General features: G+C 38.7%; 1 protein-coding gene across 1 annotated transcript in view; it reads right to left on the bottom strand.

Annotated features, from left to right (window-relative positions):
• The window catches only part of DNAAF3 (dynein axonemal assembly factor 3), a 123,115-nt gene that overhangs the window by 40,899 nt on the left and 68,899 nt on the right, over positions 1 to 13,317 (bottom strand). The window lies entirely within an intron of this gene.

The following is a 13,317-nucleotide window of genomic DNA, read 5'->3' as shown; positions in this document are numbered from 1 at the left end:
TAGTCTGGGAAAGTGAATCAGGAGTTGGCTCACGAGCCCATGTGCTGGTACTAAACACTGTTTTGTTTGCATGTTTTAGAGTGACTTACATTAAAGGGACAGAGCCAGATAACACTATGGCCATGTAAGATACAAGTGTGATATATCTTAGAATTCATTCTCTTGACATGTCTGAGATTGTAAAGAAAATTAAAAATATTAGAAATACTTTTGAATTATTGGGTCTCAGACAAAGTGAGAGGAAAGGTTATGAAGTGAAAATGAAACATTTCTACTGCAGATCTAAGGAACCTGAAATGAGACCAACTGAGTGGCCATAAGTGAAACTCAATAAAGTAAACCAAACTGAAAAGATGAATTTTCTATTTCTGTTTCAAATGTAGAACAAATGATCTATTGATTTAGGAGCTTTTGAACTATTTATTAAAAGGGACATATAATTGCAAACAGGTGTTCAAATATTAATACAATATTTCTTGCATTTAACTATGTATTTAACCCCTGCACTACTGGTACCTAGCTGAACACATATGGTGAGCCAATGACAAAAGGCATATGTGTGTAGCCATCAATTCCCAGCTAGTTCCCTTTAAAGCATTGCTGCTCCTGAGAATACCTATAGATTCACCACTTTAATAAGATCAGTTTTATCTAAATGTTGTTCAACAAGATTACCCCTTCCCGCCGTTAGGACGTTCCATGCCGTCCTAACCGCGCTGGGCTTTAGTGCCGTTAGAACGGCATGGAACGTCCTAGCCGTTGTGCTGTACTAAAGCAGCTACGGCTTCTTAACTGGGATTGCGGACTGGAGGGCGTGCCCAGCATCATAGGCACTCCCCCCAGACCCGACCCCATCATTGAAAGCACACGAACGCATGTACAATCGCGTGATTTCAATTTTTTTACATAAGAAATTTGTTCCAATGTAACAAATAAATACCGCCAGGAAGGGGTTAAACCCAGGAACTTTAATCATATATTGATGGCCACCCAATCTCTAAAAGGTTCTCTGTTGAAAAGCAAGTCTACATAGACTCAGGAGCGTGTATGTGTCACTATATATAGCAACAGTGATTGCGCAACAATATAAAAGTGGTTTTACATTGTTGTAAACACTGCTGCAATATACTGCTCAAGAAACTTGCACCCTCTAGAACATATCGTTCACAGAAGCCTGTCAGTAAACAGCTGTTATATGTATACAAGTCTGTGATTGGCTGATAATTGTAAAGCATTACAATGGACAGGGAAATTAAATAAAACTTTGAAATTTGTCAGAAAAAAAAATCTGCTTGTTGAGATTAAACGTCTTATTGAATTGTCATTTTATTATACATTTGTTGATTATGCAATTCTACTGTATCTAATAGTCCATTAAAGCACATAATATATATGAAAGGTAGAGTAGTGTCCTTACTAAGGGCAGAATATAAAGATGCCTTCTTGTCTTTATAAAGTAAAAAAAGAGACAAGGGAAGCCAGATATGACTGAAATATTCAGAAATAACAAGGGATTTTAGCACGGGCAAAAAAAAAGTTAGGGAAGACGTCATTACCTAAATGTGTGTAGCTGATTTTTCTACATAGACTGAACTATGCTTACAACAGTTAAGCCTATACATATGCAGAGCAACATCTTGAACATGTGTAGGCACCTGTGTATAGAAGATGTCATCTGGAACTCAAAAGGGTCTCAGCTGTCTGCATAAAATGCTGATGAGTTCAAAGTGCCAAAACAGGTTGAGATCTGTGCATATCCTAAAAGGGCTAATTGAGTAAAAATAGTTTGCATTAAAAAAAAAAATCTGCTGCCAAGTATTTTATTTTTTTAAAAATAAGCAAAAACAATGTATGCTTACCTGATAAATGTATTTATTTCTTGACACGGTGAGTCCACGGATCATCTAATTACTATTGGGAATACCACTCCTGCCCAGCAGGAGGCATCAAAGAGCACCACAGCAAAGCTGTGGTGTCTGAAGTTTATAACAAAAAAACTCTGTCCTTAAGAAAAAAGGGTGGGCTGTGGACTCATTGTGTCAAGAAAGAAAGAAATTTATCATCAGGTAAGCATACATTTTGTTTTCTTTCTAATGACACAGTGATTCCACAGATCATCTAATTACTATTGGGAATCAATACCCAAGCTAGAGGACACAGATGATAAGGGAGGGACAAGACAGGGAACCTAAACGGAAGGCCCCACTGCTTGAAGAACCTTTCTCCCAAAAGAAGCCTCAGCCGAGGCAAAAGTATCAAATGTATAAAATTTAGAAAAAGTGTGAAGAGAGGACCAAGTTGCAGCCTTGCAATCTGTTCCACAGAAGCTTCATTTTTTTATGCCCAGGAAGAGGAGACAGCTCTCGTAGAATGAGCCGTAACTCTCTCAGGAGGCTGCTGTCCAGCAGTTTCATAAGCCAAGCGAATGATACTCTTCAGCCACAAAGAGAGAGAAGTAGCCATAGCTTTCATCCCCTTACGTTTTCGAGAGAAAACTAAAAACAGAGCAGAAGACTGACGAAAATCCTTAGTCGCCTGTAAATAGAATTTCAATGCACATACCACGTCCAGATTGTGCAGCAGACGTTCCTTCTGAGAAGAAGGGTTAGGACACAAGGGAGGAACAACAATCTCCTGATTAATGTTCCGATCTGAAACCACTTTAGGGAGAAACCCTAACTTAGTATACAAAACTACCTTATCCAAATGAAAAAAAAGGTAAGGAGACTGTAATGCCGAGAGCTCTGAAACTCTACGAGCAGATGAAATAGCAACAAGAAACAAAACCTTCCAAGAAAATAACCAAATATCTAAGGAATGCATAGGCTCAAAACAGAGCCTGTTGAAGAACTTAAAGAACGAGATTAAGACTTCAAGGAGGAGCAACCGGGTTAAACACAGGCCTGATTCTGACCAAGGCCTGACAGAATGATTGCACGTCTGGTACATCCGCCAGACGTTTATGTAACAAAATAGACAAGGCAGATATTTGACCCTTTAGGGAGCTTGCCGATAAACCCTTCTCCAAGCCCTCTTGGAGAAAAGATAAAATTCTAGGAATCCAAACTCTACTCCAAGAGTAGCCTTTGGATTCACACCAATGCAGCTATTTATGCCATATCTTATGGTAAATCTTTCTAGTCACAGGCTTACGTGCCTGAATCATGCTCTCAATGACCGACTCTGAAAATCCACGCTTAGCTAAAATTAAGCGTTCAATCTCCAAGCAGTCAGCTTCAGAGAAACTATATTTGGATGAAGGAAGGGCCTCTGAAGTAGAAGGTCCTTTCTCAATGGAAGTCTCCAAGGTGGACGAGACGACATCTCCACCAGGTCTGCATACCAACAAAAATAAATCTCAGCGCTCCCTTCAACACAGAAAATATATGTTTGTGCACAATATTCTAGTAGCTCCCTCAAAGTAAGACTCTTCTTGTTAATAACACTTAAAATAACACTACAATAAATACTCCTAAAACATTCACTAGAAATAATTTAAATTACTATTTAAAATCCATTAAAAAGTGTCATGAAATATATTACCATATACAAAAAAGTATAATTTCCACTGAATTAATGTTGTAAAAAACTGGTACTTGATAATAAAAGTTCACAAGAAGTCTTTCCTCTGTCTTTAGCTTTGTTTTGGGTCAGGCTGCTCAGTGTGTGGTCCGGATCTCATGGTCCCGGCAAAGAGAAGGTAACTGAAAAATACAAAAACACACAGCGCCCACCGATTCAAAGTAGCTTTATGAACAATTTATTTGATCACCTAAAATAAAAATTTCACACTTACAAGATAGCAGTGTAAAACAAGCCCTTCATATATATGACAGCCGTAGTCCTTTAGTCCTTTAGGTTTGTTTTAGCCTGCATGTCTTGGATCCCTTCACTGTATGTTTCACCGCTGTAGCTGTTTGCTTTCTTTCAGCAGCACTTTCTGTTTACCGCTGGCGGTTTCATAAAACCGGGATTCCGACTTCAGCTGGCTTTGGTCACTTCGGCAGATTCCCCGGCTGTCCCTTATTAGTTACCCAACGCGTTTCCTTTGCATTCGTGCAAACTTCTTCAGGGGTATTAAATTGCTGATACTCCTTTCCATTAATAGAGAAATAGTTAAGTCTGGCACTGTGAAAAATAATATAGTAGGAATAAAGGGATATAATATTCCCTGGTGCTAACCCTTAGAAGAATTACTTGATTAAGGATAGGGGGAAGAAACTGGACTAGAAGGGGTTAATTAGCACTCATTCCTATAATTATTAATGAGTATGTTGAGATATTCAACTATTCAAAAGTATAAAGTAAAGTTAAGTTAAAACTTAATATTTATTAAACCACTAATTAAAAAGAGTGTAAATGAGCAAGACACTCTCACCATTTACAAAATGCCCCACAATTCCCTCTACACTCACACCAGTGAGAATCACCCTGCAATAACCCAGACAGTGAACACAGCTTCCACCACCCCCCTGTATTCCTGGCTAGTAACAGGATACGCTGGCTTCAGGTGACAGGGATGGCTTCTATTCTGTGTGCACACGTCCCTTGCAGTGGATTGTGGTGTGAGAATTAAATGATTAAAAACAATTATGCTTGAATAAGCATACTGTTAAGTTTAGGCACAAACGCGTTTCAGCCAAGTAGCGGTTTAAAAGGTGCTGGTAGCGAGTCACTCATCTTGTCAAATTTGGATTGCACATTGAGAAAGGCCGCTACTCGGCCGAAACGCGTTTGTGCCTAAACTTAACAGTATGCTTATTCAAGCATAATTGTTTTTAATCATTTAATTCTCACACCACAATCCACTGCAAGGGACGTGTGCACACAGAATAGAAGCCATCCCTGTCACCTGAAGCCAGCGTATCCTGTTACTGGCCAGGAATACAGGGGGGTGGTGGAAGCTGTGTTCACTGTCTGGGTTATTGCAGGGTGATTCTCACTGGTGTGAGTGTAGAGGGAATTGTGGGGCATTTTGTAAATGGCGAGAGTGTCTTGCTTATTTACACTCTTTTTAATTAGTGGTTTAATAAATATTAAGTTTTAACTTAACTTTACTTTATACTTTTGAATAGTTGAATATCTCAACATACTCACTAATAATTATAGGAATGAGTGCTAATTAACCCCTTCTAGTCCAGTTTCTTCCCCCTATCCTTAATCAAGTAACTCCTTTCCATTAAGCCTGATGTTAAAAATCCTCTTGACCGGATATAATCACCGGCACCTGCACAGGTGTATACTCCTGCTGGGTCCTAATGCCCTATCTTAAACATTCAATACCTTGTATATTACCAGAATGTATACACACAATTGCTTAACCCAATATTTTTCAAGAAAAGAGAATTTTTTTTTATTTTTTTTTACATAAATATATTGCACAAACATTAAAAACACTATTAAAAGGTTTAGAATATTTGAATGTTTCAATATGAACTTCATAGCGGACACAAGTGCTAAGCAACTTAATATTTTCCTTAACAAATTTAAAATATATTCTGTAAAATCCTAATAACTAAATTATCTCTTGCTAAATGTTCTTAAGCCCCCTTGGTTTCTAATTTTAACACATTCCTCCCCAGATCTGATTAATTACATATTTTGTATAGCAACCTTTCCTATGTGAAAGCTGCCAAATCTAAATCAATATTTAATCCGATTGGATAGAGACTTTTTAGCTCTGTGATCCAAAAAGTCTCACGCCTCCTCAGTTGCATGAGACGATTTGTGCCCCCTAATTTATGTGGGATCCAATCTATTACCTTTATTTTTAGGTCATCTGGGTTACTCGAATGGAATTCTTTAAAATGATCTACAACACTATGCTTCACAATTCCCTTTATGATATTATTTGTATGTTCCCAAAATCTCCTTTTTATCTTTCTTTTTGTTCTCCCCAAATAAATTTTATTGCATGAACAGATCAATTGATAAACCACATGGGTTGATTCGCAAGTGCATCTATATTTCATATTATAACTTGCATCACCCATTGCATCTTGAAATGTATCTGATTGTAATACATATGGGCACATATTGCAATCATCCTTTTTACATCTATACATGCCCTGTTTTTGTGATAACCAGTTCGTTTTTGATGATATTACCTGAACCTCTTTCAGTTTAGAGGGTGCCAAGAATTGTTTCAGATCTTTATTTTTTCTGAATACAACCCTTGGCTTCTCTCCTAGCAATGGATCCAAAATTGAATCTTGCTTTAAGATATTCCAATTTTTATTCAAAATTTTATAGATCTGATTTGATCCTTCAGAATAGGTTGTAACAAACAGGGGCTCCTCATTAAATTTAGTCTTTTTTATTTGTGACTTATCTCTTATCTTTGGGGATCAGGAGTTGTTCCCGAGCTATTTGGTCAGTTCTATTTTTTGCTCTGATAAGCCAATCCTCCTTATATCCCTTCTCTCTAAATTTGTTGGTTAAAATGTCTGCCTCCTTCTCATAATCTATTCCTTCTGTACAATTTCTTTTCAGACGTTGGTATTGTTCCAGTGGAACATTTTGTATCCACCTCATTAAATGGCCACTGCTAGCACTTAAAAAATTATTTCTGTCCGTTTCCTTCCTGTAATTTTTCACACTGATTTTATTATCCTTATTGCTATATAATGTTAAATCTAGAAAATTTATACTATCCTGAGAGATTACTTTGGTAAATTTCAAATTGAATGTATTAGCATTTAGATGTTCCACAAATTTTAGGGCTTCCTCCCTGTCCCCTTCCCAAATAAATAACAGATCATCTATGAATCTGTAATACTTTTTTATATGACCCAAATAAGGATTATTGGACCATATATGTTGCTCCTCAAATTCCCCCATATAAATATTCGCATATGAGGGGGCCATGGTAGTGCCCATGGCCGTCCCCTCTATTTGTCTGTAAAATTGTTTTTCAAATAGAAAACAGTTGTGTTCTAAAATAAATTGAATTCCTTTTATAATAAATGTAATATGGTTTTCTAACATATTGCTTTTAGCACACTGTGAAGCTACTGCTTTCACTCCTTTTATATGGGGGATTGAGGTATACAATGCTGATACATCACAGGAAATCCACAAGGACCCGGGACTCCACGGGGAACCCTCAAACTTAGTTATAACACCCATTGTATCCCTAACATAAGTTTGGATATTCTTCACAATGGGTTGTAAATAACCATCAATGTATTTTGAAAGATGGTCTGTTACGGAATCTATTCCTGATATAATGGGTCTCCCTGGAGGATTCACTGGGTCCTTGTGGATTTTGGGCAAATGATAGAAAATCATTTGGATCAGAGCTAAAAAGTCTCTACAGGGAGTGCAGAATTATTAGGCAAATGAGTATTTTGACCACATCATCCTCTTTATGCATGTTGTCTTACTCCAAGCTGTATAGGCTCGAAAGCCTACTACCAATTAAGCATATTAGGTGATGTGCATCTCTGTAATGAGAAGGGATGTGGTCTAATGACATCAACACCCTATATCAGGTGTGCATAATTATTAGGCAACTTCCTTTCCTTTGGCAAAATGGGTCAAAAGAAGGACTTGACAGGCTCAGAAAAGTAAAAAATAGTGAGATATCTTGCAGAGGGATGCAGCACTCTTAAAATTGCAAAGCTTCTGAAGCGTGATCATCGAACAATCAAGCGTTTCATTCAAAATAGTTAACAGGGTCGCAAGAAGCGTGTGGAAAAACCAAGGTGCAAAATAACTGCCCATGAACTGAGAAAAGTCAAGCGTGCAGCTGCCAAGATGCCACTTGCCACCAGTTTGGCCATATTTCAGAGCTGCAACATCACTGGAGTGCCCAAAAGCACAAGGTGTGCAATACTCAGAGACATGGCCAAGGTAAGAAAGGCTGAAAGACGACCACCACTGAACAAGACACACAAGCTGAAACGTCAAGACTGGGCCAAGAAATATCTCAAGACTGATTTTTCTAAGGTTTTATGGATTGATGAAATGAGAGTGAGTCTTGATGGGCCAGATGGATGGGCCCGTGGCTGGATTGGTAAAGGGCAGAGAGCTCCAGTCCGACTCAGACGCCAGCAAGGTGGAGGTGGAGTACTGGTTTGGGCTGGAATCATCAAAGATGAGCTTGTGGGGCCTTTTCGGGTTGAGGATGGAGTCAAGCTCAACTCCCAGTCCTACTGCCAGTTTCTGGAAGACACCTTCTTCAAGCAGTGGTACAGGAAGAAGTCTGCATCCTTCAAGAAAAACATGATTTTCATGCAGGACAATGCTCCATCACACGCGTCCAAGTACTCCACAGCATGGCTGGCAAGAAAGGGTATAAAAGAAGAAAATCTAATGACATGGCCTCCTTGTTCACCTGATCTGAACCCCATTGAGAACCTGTGGTCCATCATCAAATGTGAGATTTACAAGGAGGGAAAACAGTACACCTCTCTGAACAGTGTCTGGGAGGCTGTGGTTGCTGCTGCACGCAATGTTGATGGTGAACAGATCAAAACACTGACAGAATCCATGGATGGCATGCTTTTGAGTGTCCTTGCAAAGAAAGGTGGCTATATTGGTCACTGATTTGTTTTTGTTTTGTTTTTGAATGTCAGAAATGTATATTTGTGAATGTTGAGATGTTATATTGGTTTCACTGGTAAAAATAAATAATTGAAATGGGTATATATTTGTTTTTTGTTAAGTTGCCTAATAATTATGCACAGTAATAGTCACCTGCACACACAGATATCCCCCTAAAATAGCTATAACTAAAAACAAACTAAAAACTACTTCCAAAAATTTTCAGCTTTGATATTAATGATTTTTTTGGGTTCATTGAGAACATGGTTGTTGTTCAATAATAAAATTAATCCTCAAAAATACAACTTGCCTAATAATTCTGCACTCCCTGTATCCAATCGGATTAAATAATGATTTTGATTTGGCAGCTTTCACATAGGAACGGTTTCTATACAAAATATGTAATTAATCAGATCTGGGGAGGAATGTGTTAAAATTAGAAACCAAGGGGGCTTAAGAACATTTACCAAGAGATAATTTAGTTATTAGGATTTTACAGAATATATTTTAAATTTGTTAAGGAAAATATTAAGTTGCTTAGCACTTGTGTCCGCTATGAAGTTCATATTTAAAAATTCAAATATTCTAAACCTTTTAATAGTGTTTTTAATGTTTGTGCAATATATTTATGTAAAAAAAAACAAAACATTTTTTTTTTCTCTTTTGTTGAAAAATATTAGGTTAAGCAATTGTGTGTATACATTCTGGTAATATACAAGGTATTAAATGTTTAAGATAGGGAATTAGGACCCAGCAGGAGTATACACCTGTGCAGGTGCCGGTGATTATATCCGGTCAAGAGGATTTTTAAGATCAGGCTTAATGGAAAGGAGTATCAGCAATTTAATACCCCTGAAGAAGTTTGCACGAATGCAAAGGAAACGCGTTGGGTAACTAATAAGGGACAGCCGGTGAATCTGCCGAAGTGACCAAAGCCAGCTGAAGTCGGAATCCCGGTTTTATGAAACCGCCAGCGGTAAACAACAGAAAGTGCTGCTGAAAGAAAGCAAACAGCTACAGCGGTGAAACATACAGTGAAGGGATCCAAGACATGCAGGCTAAGACAAACCTAAAGGACTAACGGACTACGGCTGTCATATATATGAAGGGCTTGTTTTACACTGCTATCTTGTAAGTGTGAAATTTTTATTTTAGGTGATCAAATAAATTGTTCATAAAGCTACTTTGAATCGGTGGGCGCTGTGTGTTTTAGTATTTTTCAGGTCTGCATACCAGATCCTGCGAGGCCACGCTGGTGCTATGAGGATCACCAACACCCTCTCCTGTTTGATTCGAGCAATGACTCGAGGGAGGAGAGCAAACGGGGGAAATAGGTATGGAAGACTGAAATTCCAAGGTACCGCCAGAGCGTCTATCAGTACCGCCTGAGGATCCCTTTGACCTCGACCCGTACTTCGGAAGCTTAGCATTCTGCCGAGATGCCATGAGATCCAGCTCCGGCTGTCCCCATTTGAGAATTAAGCTAGAAAACACTTACGGATGGAGTTTCCACTCCCCCGGGTTGAAACGTCTGTCTGCTCAGAAAATCCACCTCCCAGTTGTCCACTCCTGGGATGTGGATCGCCGACAGGCAGCAGTTGTGGGACTCCGCCCACTGAATATTATCTTGGCTATCTCTGTCATGCCTGATGGTTGATGTAAGCCACTGAAGTTATGTTGTCCAACTGGAACCTGATAAACCGGGCCGAAGCTAACTGAGGTCAGGCCAGAAAAGCATTGAAGATTGCTCTCAGCTCCAGAACTTTTGAATTATTGGGTCCCAGACAAAGTGAGAGGAAAGGTTATGAAGTGAAAATTAAACATTTCTACTGCAGATCTAAGGAACCTGAAATGAGACCAACTGAGTGGCCATAAGTGAAACTCAATAAAGTAAACCAAACTGAAAAGATGAATTTTCTATTTCTGTTTCAAATGTAGAACAAATGATCTATTGATTTAGGAGCTTTTGAACTATTTATTAAAAGGGACATATAATTGCAAACAGGTGTTCAAATATTAATACAATATTTCTTGCATTTAACTATGTATTTAACCCCTGCACTACTGGTACCTAGCTGAACACATATGGTGAGCCAATGACAAAAGGCATATGTGTGTAGCCATTAATTCCCAGCTAGTTCCCTTTAAAGCATTGCTGCTCCTGAGAATACCTATAGATACACCACTTTCATAAGATCAGTTTTATCTAAATGTTGTTCAACAAGATTACCCCTTCCCGCCGTTAGGACGTTCCATGCCGTCCTAACCGCGCTGGGCTTTAGTGCCGTTAGAACGGCATGGAATGTCCTAGCCGTTGTGCTGTACTAAAGCAGCTACGGCTTCTTAACTGGGATTGCGGACTGGAGGGTGTGCCCAGCATCATAGGCACTCCCCCCAGACCCGACCCCATCATTGAAAGCACATGAACGCATGTACAACTGCGTGATTTCAATTTTTTTACATAAGAACTTTGTTCCAAAGTAACAAATAAGTACCGCCAGGAAGGGGTTAAACCCAGGAACTTTAATCATATATTGATGGCCACCCAATCTCTAAAAGGTTCTCTGTTGAAAAGCAAGTCTACATAGACTCAGGAGCGTGTATGTGTCACTATATATAGCAACAGTGATTGCGCAACAATATAAAAGTGGTTTTACATTGTTGTAAACACTGCTGCAATATAGTGCTCAAGAAACCTGCACCCTCTAGAACATATCGTTCACAGAAGCCTGTCAGTAAACAGCTGTTATATGTATATGAGTCTGTAATTGGCTGATAATTGTATAGCATTACAATGGACAGGGAAATTAAATAAAACTTTGAAATTTGTCAGAAAAAAAAATCTGCTTGTTGAGATTAAACGTCTTATTGAATTGTCATTTTATTATACATATGTTGATTATGCAATTCTACTGTATCTAATAGTCCATTAAAGCACATAATATATATGAAAGGTAGAGTAGTGTCCTTACTAAGGGCAGAATATAAAGATGCCTTCTTGTCTTTATAAAGTAAAAAAAGAGACAAGGGAAGCCAGATATGACTGAAATATTCAGAAATAACAAGGGATTTTAGCACGGGCAAAAAAAAAAGTTAGGGAAGACGTCATTACCTAAATGTGTGTAGCTGATTTTTCTACATAGACTGAACTATGCTTACAACAGTTAAGCCTATACATATGCAGAGCAACATCTTGAACAGGTGTAGGCACCTGTGTATAGAAGATGTCATCTGGAACTCAAAAGGGTCTCAGCTGTCTGCATAAAATGCTGATGAGTTCAAAGTGCCAAAACAGGTTGAGATCTGTGCATATCCTAAAAGGGCTAATTGAGTAAAAATAGTTTGCATTAAAAAAAAAAATCTGCTGCCAAGTATTTTATTTTTTTAAAAATAAGCAAAAACAATGTATGCTTACCTGATAAATGTATTTATTTCTTGACACGGTGAGTCCACGGATCATCTAATTACTATTGGGAATACCACAACTGCCCAGCAGGAGGCGTCAAAGAGCACCACAGCAAAGCTGTGGTGTCTGAAGTTTATAACAAAAAAACTCTGTCCTTAAGAAAAAAGGGTGGGCTGTGGACTCATTGTGTCAAGAAAGAAAGAAATTTATCATCAGGTAAGCATAAATTTTGTTTTCTTTCTAATGACACAGTGATTCCACAGATCATCTAATTACTATTGGGAATCAATACCCAAGCTAGAGGACACAGATGATAAGGGAGGGACAAGACAGGGAACCTAAACGGAAGGCACCACTGCTTGAAGAACCTTTCTCCCAAAAGAAGCCTCAGCCGAGGCAAAAGTATCAAATTTATAGAATTTAGAAAAAGTGTGAAGAGAGGACCAAGTTGAAGCCTTGCAATCTGTTCCACAGAAGCTTCATTTTTTTTATGCCCAGGAAGAGGAAACAGCCCTCGTAGAATGAGCCGTAACTCTCTCAGGAGGCTGCTGTCCAGCAGTTTCATAAGCCAAGCGAATGATAGTCTTCAGCCACAAAGAGAGAGAAGTAGCCATAGCTTTCATCCCCTTACGTTTTCCAGAGAAAACTAAAAACAGAGCAGAAGACTGACGAAAATCCTTAGTCGCCTGTAAATAGAATTTCAATGCACATACCACGTCCAGATTGTGCAGCAGACGTTCCTTCTGAGAAGAAGGGTTAGGACACAAGGGAGGAACAACAATCTCCTGATTAATGTTCCGATCTGAAACCACTTTAGGGAGAAACCCTAACTTAGTATACAAAACTACCTTATCCAAATGAAAAATAAGGTAAGGAGACTGTAATGCCGAGAGCTCTGAAACTCTACGAGCAGATGAAATAGCAACAAGAAACAAAACCTTCCAAGAAAATAACCAAATATCTAAGGAATGCATAGGCTCAAAACAGAGCCTGTTGAAGAACTTAAAAGAACGAGATTAAGACTTCAAGGAGGAGCAACCGGGTTAAACACAGGCCTGATTCTGACCAAGGCCTGACAGAATGATTGCACGTCTGGTACATCCGCCAGACGTTTATGTAACAAAATAGACAAGGCAGATATTTGACCCTTTAGGGAGCTTGCCGATAAACCCTTCTCCAAGCCCTCTTGGAGAAAAGATAAAATTCTAGGAATCCGAACTCTACTCCAAGAGTAGCCTTTGGATTCACACCAATGCAGATATTTATGCCATATCTTATGGTAAATCTTTCTAGTCACAGGCTTACGTGCCTGAATCATGCTCTCAATGACCGACTCTGAAAATCCACGCTTAGCTAAAATTAAG

Source organism: Bombina bombina, chromosome 8 (genome assembly GCF_027579735.1).
Source record: "Bombina bombina isolate aBomBom1 chromosome 8, aBomBom1.pri, whole genome shotgun sequence".
In the NCBI taxonomy this organism is placed as follows: domain Eukaryota; kingdom Metazoa; phylum Chordata; class Amphibia; order Anura; family Bombinatoridae; genus Bombina; species Bombina bombina.
The sequence above is the reverse complement of the archived record's forward strand: the minus strand, read 5'-3'. Positions and strand labels throughout refer to the sequence as shown.